This window comes from Somniosus microcephalus, chromosome 4, assembly GCF_052327205.1.
Source record: "Somniosus microcephalus isolate GS21.2 chromosome 4, FLI_Smic_1.0, whole genome shotgun sequence".
Taxonomy (NCBI): domain Eukaryota; kingdom Metazoa; phylum Chordata; class Chondrichthyes; order Squaliformes; family Somniosidae; genus Somniosus; species Somniosus microcephalus.
In genome coordinates, this window is record NC_140990.1 from 82,977,680 (window position 1) to 82,990,196 (window position 12,517).

The window sequence follows — 12,517 nt, forward strand, 5'->3', positions numbered from 1 at the left end:
CTGTTTTTGGAAGTCCAGCCCTAAGAGGAGATCACTACATAAGTCTTTGAGCACCGAAAGTTGGGTGGAAGGATACATACGACCATGAAGTGTCATATCAACAACACAAAAGCCGGAGGTTCTGGTATTAAGTGATGACTGGGCCATCGCAATTGCCTGGTCCGATGGGAAGACATGTAGTTTCAATTTCGCAACAATCTGTTCCTTAATGAAACTATCAGTACTTCCTGAGTCAATTAAGGCATCTAAGGTATGCCCTTTAATTGAAATTTTTGTGGCTGCCTGAGACAGGTTCTGTGGGCAAGCAGCTGTAATTGGTGTCGTTGCACAGAGAGTGGCTAAAACTCTCGGTGTGCTTCTTCGGGAGAGAGCTCGAGAGGAAGCTTGATAGGTCCTAGCTGGAGCATCTTGATAGGCCCTAATTGGGGCAGTTCGGTAGGTCTTAGCTGGATTGGCCCTCGTAGAGGCCCTTGATAGGCAAACTTTAGCAAAGTGTCCTTTTTTCCCGCAATAACTGCAGATTGCATTGCGAGCAGGGCAGGTTTTCCTAGGGTGAAAAGCATCTCCACAAAAGAAGCATTCCTTCCTAGATTGCCAAGAGGCTGCTAAAGTGGGGTCGTCCTCCTCTTCTTCATCAGAATTATCAGAATTAGATTCCCCCATGATAGGGTTCACCTGAGACCGCTTGAATTGTCTGGTTGCAGCTACAGCAGCAGATCAAGATCTGGGCAGCTGATAGAGGTCTGCATTTCTCTTTGCCAAATCCAGTGAACAAGCTAGGTCAAAAGCTTTTTGTAGCTCAAGTGTTTTACTTTCTAGTAGACGCTGGCGTATAAATGGAGAGGCAATCCCGCAGATGAAAGCATCACGAATCATTTCTTGGCGGTACAGCTCAGCTGAGGCTGCCTGAAAGTTACAATCTACGCTGAGCCTGCGAAGTTCTTGCAGGAATTCGTCAATTGATTCCCCTGGCCCTTGTCGGGCTGTGGCCAGTAGATGTCTAGCATAGACCTCATTTGGGGTCTTCGCATACAGTTTCTTAAGTGCCCGAATCACCTCTTCGTAATTATCCCAGTCATCAACATATTCGAACACTTTTGGGGTCACATAATTGACAAGTATCTTCAATTTAGCAGGAGCATCCGCTTTACATTCATCCAGAAAATTCTCAAAAGTACGATACCAATGCTTCCATACCCTGCCAGCGGCTGGTGTATTCGGGTCCAAGTCCAGACGAATAGGTCTAAGGATTTTCTCCATGATGGGTGGTTCCCTGGATCCTTAACTTCCGAGTTTGTCTGAAGGTCTAGTATTTGTCAGTGTAAATATTAAGTTACTTAAATTGATGTAAGAAAAAGGAGACTTACCATCAAGTAACTTTAAAGTAAGCTTTAAGTAACTTATAAACACACTATATACAAGAGAGGTCTTTACCATGCCTCTGGTAGAAGCCTCTTACAATACTGAACAGACCAGTATTTATACCAGTCCAACAGGAAGTGACACATGACAGGAAGTGTGGTATGTACACAGTTCATAGTTCATAGTTCACAGTTCACAGGAAGTGATGACATAACTCCCCGGAAGTTATTATTTTTATCACACATATGTGAGGAGAAAAAGATCGGTGAAGTCAAGCGTAGGTCCCTTGCAGTCAGAATCAGGGGAATTTATAATGGGGAACAAAGAAATGGCAGAGCAATTAATTACATACTTTGGTTCTGTCTTCACAAAGGAGGACACAAATAACCTCCCAGAGATGTTGGGGAACATAGGGTCTAATGAGAGGGAGGAATTGAATGAAATCAGTATTTGTAGGGAAATGGTGTTAGGGAAATTGGCGGGATTGAAGGCCAATAAGTCCCCAGGGCCTGATAATCTACATCCTAGGGTACTTAAGGAAGTGGCCCTAGAAATAGTAGATGCATTGCTGGTCATCTTCCAAAATTCTATAGACTCTGGAACAGTTCCCATGGATTGGAGGATAGCTAATGTAACCCCACTATTTAAGAAGGGTGGTACAGAGAAAACGGGGAATTATAGACTGGTAAGCCTGACATCAGTAGTGGGGAAAATGTTAAGAGTCCATTATAAAAGATGTAATAGCAGAGCACTTGGAAAACAGTGACAGGATCGGACAAAGTCAACATGGATTTACAAAAGGTAAATCATGCTTGACTAATCTACTGGAATTTTTTGAGGGTGTAACTGGTAGAATAGATAAGGGAGAACCAGGAAGGATGTTCCTGATGGCGAGGGAGTCCAGAACCAGGGGTCACAGTCTAAAGATAAGGGGTAAGCCATTTAAGACTGAGATGAGGAGGAATTTCTTCACCCAGAGAGTGGTGAACCTGTGGAATTCTCTGCCACAGAAGGCAGTTGAGGCCAATTCATTAAATATATTCAAGAAGGAGTTGGATATATTTATTGAGGCTAAAGGGATCAAGGGATATGGAGAGAAGGCAGGGACAGGGCACTGAGTTTGGATGATCAGCCATGATCTCATTAAATGGCAGAACAGGCTCGAGGGGCCGAATGGCCTACTCCTGCTCCTATCTTCTATGTTTATATAAAAGAGAAGTTTATGTCAGATACTGAGAACTAAATACTACAGAAAGCCTAGAGTAGTATAGTAGGTGCAGGTGTGCAATTAAAAAGGGAAATTAGGAAAGCAAAGTGAGGGCTTAGTGGCAAGTAAAATCAAGGAAAACCCAAAATGTTTTATAAATATATAAAGAGCAAGAGGATAACCAAGGAAAGAGTCGGGCCTATTAGAGACCAAAAACGAAGGTTGTGTGTGAAGGTGGAAGATGTGGGTATGGTTCTTAATGAATACTTTGTGTCTGTCTTCACAAAAGAGAGGGACGATGCAAACATTGTAGTTAAGGAGGAGTGTGAAATATTAGGTGAGACAAACATAGTGAGGGAGGAAGTATTAAGGGGTTTAGCATTTTTGAAAGTGAATAAATTGCCAGGCCCGGATGAAATGTGTCCCAGGCTGTTAAGAGAAGCAAGAGAGGAAATAGCAGAGGCTCTGACCATCATTTTCAATCCTCTCTGGCTACAGGTGAGGTGCTGGGTGGTGCTGGAGGACTGCTAACGTTGTACTGTTGTTTAAAAAGGGAGAAAGGGATAGACCGAGTAATTACAGGCCAGTCAGCCTAACCTCGGTGGTGGGTAAATTGTTGGATAAAATTCTGAGGGACAGTATTAATCATCATTTAAAAAGACATGGATTAACCAAGGACAGTCAGCATGCATTTGTTAAGGGAAGATTGTGTCTGACAAACTTGATTGAACTTTTTGAGGAGGTAACAAGGATCAGTGTAGCGCATTTGATGTAGTCTACATGGATTTTAGCAAGGCTTTTGACAAGGTCCCACCTGGCAGACTGTCAGAAAAGTAAAAGCCCATGGGATCCAAGGGAAAGTGTCAAGTTGGATTCAAAATTGGCTCAGTGGCAGGAAGCAGAGGGTAATGGTCAACGGGTGTTTTTGTGACTGGAAGGCTGTTTCCAGTGGGGTTCCGCAGGGCTCAGTACTGGGTCTCTTGCTTTTTGTCGTATATATCAATGATTTAGACTTCAATGTAGGAGGCATGATGAAGAAGTTTGCAGACGATACAAAAATTGGCCGTGTGGTTGATAGTGAGGAAGAAAGCTGCAGACTGCAGGAAATTATCAATGAACTGGTCAGGTGGGCAGAACAGTGGCAAATGTAATTCAATCTGGAGAAGTGTGAGGTAATGCATTTGGGGAGGGCTAACAAGGCAAGGGAATACACATTAAATGATAGGACACTAAGAAGTGTAGAGGAACAAAGGGACCTTGGAGTGCATGTCCACAGATCCCTGAAGGTAGCAGGACAGGTACTTTATTAGCTGAGGCATACAATATAAGAGCAGGAAGGTTATGCTTGAACTGTATAAAAAACTAGTTAGGCCTCAGCTAGAGTACTGCGTGCAGTTCTGGTCACCACATTACAGGAAAGATGTGATTGCACTAGAGAGGATACAGAGGAGATTTACAAGGATGTTGCCAGGACTGGGGAATTTTAGCTATGAGGAAAGATTAGATCAGCTGAAGTTGTTTTCTTTGGAACAGAGGAGGCTGAGGGGAGATTTAATTGAGGTGTATAAAATTATGAGGGGCCGTGATTGAATGGATAGGAAGGACCTATTTCCCTTAGCAGAGGGGTCAATAACCAGGGGGGCAAAGATTAAAAGTAATTGGTAGGAGGTGTAGAGCGGATTTGAGGAGAAATGTTTTGACCAAGAGGGTGGAGGGAGTCTGGAACTCACTGCCTGAAAGGGTGGTAGAGGCAGAAACCTTCATCGCATTTAAAAAGTACTTGGATATGCATTTGGAGTGCCGTAGCTGTTAGATCCGTGTGTTAATGGAGACACGGAATGCAGGAGTTGATTTAACAAGTGTTTACTGAACAAAGTCTGGAGGTGAACTAACTACACAAGATGCTACACAGGCTTATATACCCGAGTGGTCACTACTGGTACTACAGTATACAGGGGCTTCAAAAACATAGTTCCTCTTAAAGGTACATACACTACAATTCCTCCCCTTTTAGATAAATAGTACATAACATTTTAAGTAATCATTAAATAACATTTTTACAAGAACAATAATATACACATTTGCTGAAGTTAATCAATTACAAATTCAGTCTCTCTGGAGGCTTCCTGACTCGGTCCGGATAACGCCTCGGTGGTGTAGTAGGTTCTTTTGGCAAGGTCGATTCGGCTTCAATGCCAGTGTCGGGTTCATCTGGTTCCAGTATCACCGGATCGGAGGTAGATACTATGGGTATCTCTGCTTCATCACTAGGCGTATAGAGTTGTGGTGTAGGTTGTCCTTTTTCAGATGACGCTATGATCTGGTCAGCATGGCGCCTTATTATGCTTTCTCCAATGTCCACGGTATACATCAGCGGTCCTAGTCGTGTGCAAATAGTTCCAGGCTGCCATTTCTCGGTACGGTAGTCCCGGGCCAAAACTGGTTGACCTATCTGGAAGGTTCTAGTTGGCCTTTCATTCATGCTTTGAAATTGCCGGTTCTCTACGTCCTTTCTGACGTTTGGCTTGACCAAATCCAGCCGGCATCTTAGGCTTCTATTGAAAAACATCATGGCGGGGGTTTGGTTTGTAACCACGTGTTGCATTCCTGTACGCAAACAAGAAGTTATCTACCTTATGTTGTAGATTTATGTCTTCATTACCCATGGCCTTTATGGCCTTTTTGAAGGTCTGGACAAACCTTTCAGCCAATCCATTGGTGGCGGGATGGTATGGGGCAGACGTGTAGTGCTTAACCCCATTGTTTTTTAAGAACTTCCTGAATTCTTCGGATACAAATTGCGGTCCATTATCAGAACAGATCTGTTCAGGCAGCCCATTCCTGGCGAATATGGTCCTTAATACTGTGATGGTTTTTTCCGTGGTCGTGGAGGACATCTTTATTATTTCCGGCCACTTGGAGTGTGCATCAACCGCGATTAAGAACATTGAGTCCATAAATGGACCAGCAAAGTCGATATGTACCCTTTGCCATGGAGATGAGGGCCACTCCCATGGATGTAGAGGGGCTTGTGGTGGGGCGTTATGGACCTTCTGGCATCCTAGACAGCTCTTGGTCATTTCTTCGATGTCTCCATCGATACCTGGCCACCACACAAACGCTCTGGCTAGGTTCTTCATTTTCACTCCACCCAGATGCCCCTCGTGAAGCTCCTTTAGCACTTTATCCTGGAGTTTGGGTGGAATCACCACTCTGGATCCACACATCAAGGTTCCTCAGCACACTGACAGCTGTTCTCTTCTTTGCGAGAATGTTGGCAACAGTGGTTCGCCATGTGCTGGCCATCCCTTCACCGTTAAATCGTAGACTCGTGAGAGAGTCGGGTCATTTTGCGTTTCCTTTTCAATGGTAGAATTTGTCACCGGTAGACATTCCACTATGGTCGAGTGGAACATCTCCACTGGGTCCACTGTAGGCGCCTCTTCTACCGTTGGCAACGGTAGGCGCGATAACCCATCAGCATTCCCATGCTGTTTTGTTCCTTTGTATTCTATGTCATATTGGTGTGCCCCTAGGAAAAGGGACTACCTCTGTAACCTTTGCGCTGTCATAATGGGAACACCCTTTTTAGGGTTGAATATGGAGACGAGGGGTTGATGGTCAGTCAACAAGGTAAATTTTTGTCCGTGTAGGTAATGGTTGAATTTCTTCACCCCCCCACACCAGGCTGAGTGCCTCCCTGTCAATCTGGGCATAGTTACGCTCAGCTGAGTTCAATGAGCGTGATGCAAAAGCTATCGGCCACTCCGAGCCATCAGGGAATCTATGCGATAATACCGCTCCCACGCCGTAAGGGGATGCATCGCACGCCACTCTGATTGGCAGTGATGGGTTGTAATGAGCCAACACTTCCCTGGACGTGATCAAGCCTTTGCATTTATGGAAGGCACGTTTACAGTCTTCGCTCCATTTCCAAACGACTCCCGTTTGTAGCAGTGCATTAAGAGGGTGCAGAACCGTCAACAAGTTTGGTAAAAATTTATGATAGTAATTTACTAATCCCAGGAACAACCTTAATTGTGAGACATTTTCAGGCGCTGGGGCCTTTACGACCGCTTCAATTTTTTCAGGTGACTTATGCAACCCTTCTTCGTTAATGACATGGCCACAATATGATATTTGTTTCTGGAAAAATTCACACTTGGGGCGATTTGCTCATAGGCCCCGTTCTCTCAGCCTCGTGAGCACCTGCTCCAAGTTGGCAAGGTGCTCGTTGTCATTTTCTTCAGTTACAAGGATGTTGTCTAGGTAGCATTGAGTCCCCGGAATCCCTTGCAGGACTTGCTCCATAGCTCTTTGCCAGATAGCCGGAGCTGATGCCACTCCGAAAATCAGTCGATTGTACTGGTACAGGCCTTTGTGTGTGTTTATCGTGAGATACTTTTTAGAGGCCTCCTCAACCTCCATCTGTCGATATGCTTGTGCTAAGTCAATTTTGGTGAAACGTTTCCCTCCGGATAGTGAGGCGAAAATATCTTCTATCCTCGGAAGAGGATACTGTACCGTGTGAAGAACCGGGTTTACAGTCACCTTGAAGTCCCCACAGATGCGAACTTTTCTCTGTTCTTCAGATTTATTATTATTCAACGTTTTCTTCATGACCGGGACGATGGGTGTTTCCCACTTGCTCCAATCTACCTTGGATAACACGCCTGCTTTATCCAAATTCTCCAGCTCTGCCTCAACGAATTGCATATGGCACCGGCCTTGCCTTAAAAAACTTGGGAATTGCCGCATCTTCCACTTTTATTGAGGCGGTGGCGCCTTTCAGGGTTCCTAGTTCCTGTTGAAACACTTCTTTGGCGTTAGCCAAGATTTCTTTTAATCGTCCAGGTATGACGTCATCATCGTTTTTTTTCTTACTGGTCACCGTCAGTGCCTGAATGGAGTGCCAGTCTAAACGTATCTTTCTGATCCATTCACGTCCCAACAACGGTGGACCACCATCTTGCAGAACATATAAATACAACTTCTGTATTTCCTTGCCGTTGTATACAACAGGCACCCTTATTTTCCCTCTGGGGTATACTTTCTGCCCCGTATATGTCTTCAAGACAATGGATGTGTCTTTCAAAGGTATATGCGGAAATAGCCGCTCGTAATCCCGTCGACTCATGACGGTCAGAGCTGATCCTGTATCTAGCTCCATTTTGACTGGGGACCCCGCTATCGTGAGGGTGACCCAAATGGTCTGGTAATCTTCTTTGGCAATTACATTATGTAATTTGAGACAGCTTAGTCTCTTGTTTCCGGAGTCGCTGTCGCTCTTCTGGTCTTCGGAGCTACTGTCCGTCATCATTTGTACCTTTCTGTACTTTTCCCTATTGACCTTTTTACTGTCAGCGGATTTCTTTCCAGATCTGCATACACGTGCAATGTGTCCCATCTTTCCGCATTGCCTGCATGCTTTGTCCTTGAACCAGCAGTCCTTCTGGTCATGGGTGGATCTGCCGCAGCGATAGCATCTCTCGAAACCCCGTGTCATTTCATGGGTGCCGAAGTCCTGTGGCTTTTGCTGTATCTCTGCAGCTCCTCTTGCTGCTGCTTCGTATGATACAGCCACACTGAAAGCCTTGTCCAGTGTCAAATCTTTCTCAGAAAGAAGTCTTTTATGTGTTCCTTTGCTTAGGAGACTGCAGACGAATTTGTCTCGTAGAGAATCTGCCAGTCCTGCCCCGAATTGGCAGTGCTTTGACAGCTTTCGTAATTCGGTGAGGTAATCAGCGTTACTTTCATTCTTGTGCTGATTCCTCCTGAAGAATTTGAATCATTCCGCTATCAGCAGCGGTGTTGGGTTTAAGTGCTCCTGTAAGGTATCAACAATCTCCTTAAAATTCTTGTCCATCGGTTTGGCTGGAGTGATCAAGTTTCGTAAGAGCCCGTATGTCCTTGCGCCCATCAGATTTAGAAGTACCGATGCCTTTTTATCATCAGCTACTTCATTCGCCTTGCAATAGACCTCCACTCTTTCCACATATGTGGTCCAATCTTCTATATCACTATCGAAAGCAGTAATATTGCCACTCTTCGGCATCTTGAAAATCTAAAATGGCGCTTCCCGCGCTTTTCCTCCGTCCCCGATGGATCAAAATGGCGCCTCCCGCGCTTTTCTTTCTTCCCCGCCGAGTTAAGATGGCGCCTCCCGCGCTTTCCCGCTGCTGCCGCTGCTGCCAACGCTGTTCTCCGCGGTTCCTGTTGTGACCTGCAGCTTTTCGCGATATTTCTTTTTTTTTTTTATATATCGCTTCAATAGTTTCTCCGTTACTTGGAGAACCATTCCCGTCTTGGAGCGGACCCTCTGGGACTTTCTCCTCCCTCTGCTCGGTCTGAACGCCGACCTGCTTTGCAGCACCGGCCGCGCCCTGAGTGCTCCACCCTCTCTCTCTCTTTGCTTCTGCTTCCCGACTCGCTGCCCAGCCCCGTTGCAGAGCCACCCGATCGAGCTCTAGCCCGCCGCAGCCCAGGAAGGATCAGTGCACTACCTGCCACCAGCCCGTTTAGCTGGTGAAACCACAGTTTTTTTGTTTTTTTCTTGCTTCTGGCTTCGACCTTCGTCTGAGGAATCGATCTCCTTGAGGTGCTGCCGAATTGCAGGTAAGTTCGTTTCTAACTCGTCGCCACTGTTAGATCCGTGTGTTAATGGAGACACGGAATGCAGGAGTTGATTTAACAAGTGTTTACTGAACAAAGTCTGGAGGAGAACTACACAAGACGCTACACAGGCTTATATACCCGAGTGGTCACTACTGGTACTACAGTATACAGGGGCTTCAAAAACATAGTTCCTCTTAAAGGTACATACACTACAGTAGCCTACAAGGCTACGGACCAAGAGCCGGAAAGCTTGTTTTCTGACTGCATAGACACGGTGAGCAGAATAGTCCCCTTCTCTGCCATAAACTTTTATGATTCTATGACACCAATCTCCTCCTGTCTGATATAAACCAATCCCACAGTCAGACACCAATCTCCTCCCGTCTGATATAAACCAGCCCCACAGTCACTGACACCAACCTCCTCCTGTCTGATATAAACCAGCCCCACAGTCACTGACACCAATCTCCTCCTGTCTGATATAAACCAACCCCACAGTCACTGACACCAATCTCCTCCTGTCTGATATAAACCAGCCCCACAGTCAGACACCAACCTCCTCCTGTCTGATATAAATCAGCCCCACAGTCACTGACACCAATCTCCTCCTGTCTGATATAAACCAACCCCACAGTCACTGACACCAATCTCCTCCTGTCTGATATAAACCAACCAGTCACTGACACCAATCTCCTCCTGTCTGATATAAACCAACCCGTCACTGACACCAATCTCCTCCTGTCTGATATAAACTATCCCCACAGTCACTGACACCAATCTCCTCCTGTCTGATATAAACCAATCCCAGTCACTGACACCAATCTCCTCCTGTCTGATATAAACCAGCTCCACAGTCACTGACACCAATCTCCTCCTGTCTGATATAAACCAACCCCACAGTCACTGACACCAATCTCCTCCTGTCTGATATAAACCAACCCGTCACTGACACCAAACTCCTCCTGTCTGATATAAACCAACCCAGTCACTGACACCAATCTCCTCCTGTCTGTTATAAACCAACCCGACAGTCACTGACACCAATCTCCTCCTGTCTGATATAAACCAACCCTAGTCACTGACACCAACCTCCTCCTGTCTGATATAAACCAACCCCACAGACTGACACCCATCTCCTCCTGTCTGATATAAACCAATCCCAGTCACTGACACCAATCTCCTCCTGTCTGATATAAACCAACCCCACAGTCACTGACACCAATCTCCTCCTGTCTGATATAAAGCAAACCCAGTCACTGACACCAATCTCCTCCTGTCTGATATAATCCAACCCCACAATCACTGACACCAATCTCCTCCTGTCTGATATAAACCAGCCCCACAGTCACTGACACCAATCTCCTCCTGTTTGATATAAACCAACCCCAGTCACTGACACCAATCTCCTCCTGTCTGATATAAACCAATCCCATCGGCCCAGAAAGATTAAACTCAGCCCGTGATTTGGATTGGCCTTGTCTCCATTCCCGTGCCGAGGGGATTGCTGTATTGGACAGGAGGGGCAACATTTGGGGATTCTCGATTCTCCACCAATTCCCATTCCCCTTCTTTCTGGTGGATAATGGTGATGCCACTGTGTGTAATGTGCAAGTCAGTAAGAATTGTCAGCGAGGATTAATCAGCACTTTCTAATAGATGTTCTTATTTGGGCGGGAAAATGGAGTTGAGGTCAATGATCAGCCATGATCTTATTGAATGGAGGAGCAGGCTCGAGGGGCCTTGTGACCCACTCCTGCTCCGAATTCTTATGTTAATCAGTGGAACCTTTCAGACATTGATTTGTAGATTTTGTACCAAAGATTAATGTAGTATTAAAGTAAAATTAATAATTTTATTATAAACCAAACTAATTTCTGACAAGAGTCTGTGAATTAAGGGGAAAGATCACAGACAGCACTTCTTAAAGCAGCCCCGAGATCACAATCAGCTTTATATCCGGAATAGTAAACTCCAGCCCAGTTATAGGGGTTATTAACATCAGTAGCAAGAAACCCCAACTATCAGAATGAACATGGTTCAGTCCCAGATGTGATTAACAGCAGCAAGAACAGCAGAATCCAACCCCTGCAGTCACTTGTGAACTCGACAGTGTCTCAACAGGTTGGATGAATAAGTGAATCTCATCCCACACTCGGAGCAGGCGAAAGGCCTGTCTCCAGTGAGAACTCGCTGGTGAATCAGCAGGTTGGATGACCGACTGAATCTTTTCCCACACACGGAGCAGGTGAATGGTTTCTCCCCAGTGTGAGTCTCTTGGTGTCTCACCAGTTCCCTTTTGTATATAAAGCTCTTCTCACAGACAGAACAGTTAAACGGTCTCTTATCAGAGTGAACACGTTGGTGCTCAATGAGGTGAGAGGACTGATTGAATCCTTTTCCACACTCAGAGCAGGTGAACGGCCTCTCCCCAGTGTGAACTCGCTGGTGTCTCAGCAGATCATTGTTGCATTTAAAGCTCTTCTCGCAATCAGGACATTCAAAAGGTCTCTTATCAGAGTGACTGCGTCGATGAATTTCCCGCTCACATGGGTAATTGAATCCCTTCCCACAGTCCCCACATTTCCACGGTTTCTCCGTGGTGCGGGTGTCCTTGTGTCTCTCCAGGTTGAACGATCAGTTGAAGCCTCCCCGCTGTGAATGGTGCGATGTTTTTTCAGGCTGTGTAACTGGTTAAAGCTCTTTCCACAGTCAGTGCACTGGAACACTTTCACTCGGGTGTGTGTGTCTCAGTGCTTTTCCAGTCACACTGATGTTTGAAATCTTTGCCCACAGACAGAACAGACAAACATTTCTCCTTCCACATTCAGAAGCCGATGATATTCAGGTCCTGATGAATCGAGTGACTCTGTCAGATCTTGATGTGATGTTTGGTTTGAGTTTCCCATTTGCAAATCCTCCCCTTCTAATATGCTGTAAAATCGTTTTCAAAAGTCTTCACTGTGAGTACAGGATAGAAATTCAGAACAGACAATTCTAGGTGCTGACTGTGGCTGGGTTCAGTTCTACACTCACTGGTTCCCCTCCCTCTCCTCCCCTGAAGGTGCTGACTTTGGCTGGGTTCAGTTCTACACTCACTGGTTCCCCTCACTCTCCTCCCCTGAAGGTGCTGACTCTGGCTGGGTTCAGTTCCACACTCACTGGTTCCCTTCCCTCTCCTCCCCTGAAGGTGCTGACTGTGGCTGGGTTCAGTTCTACACTCACTGGTTCCCCTCTCTCTCCTCCCCTGAAGGTGCTGACTCTGGCTGGGTTCAGTTCTACACTCACTGGATCCCCTCTCTCTCCTCCCCTGAAGGTGCTGACTCTGGCTGGGTT

The 12,517-nt window shown here is 45.8% G+C and overlaps 1 pseudogene; it reads right to left on the reverse strand.

Moving 5' to 3' along the window:
* Positions 1-7,865: 7,865 nt before the first annotated feature.
* The window catches only part of LOC147119378 (uncharacterized), a 46,686-nt pseudogene continuing 42,034 nt past the window's right edge, over positions 7,866-12,517 (reverse strand).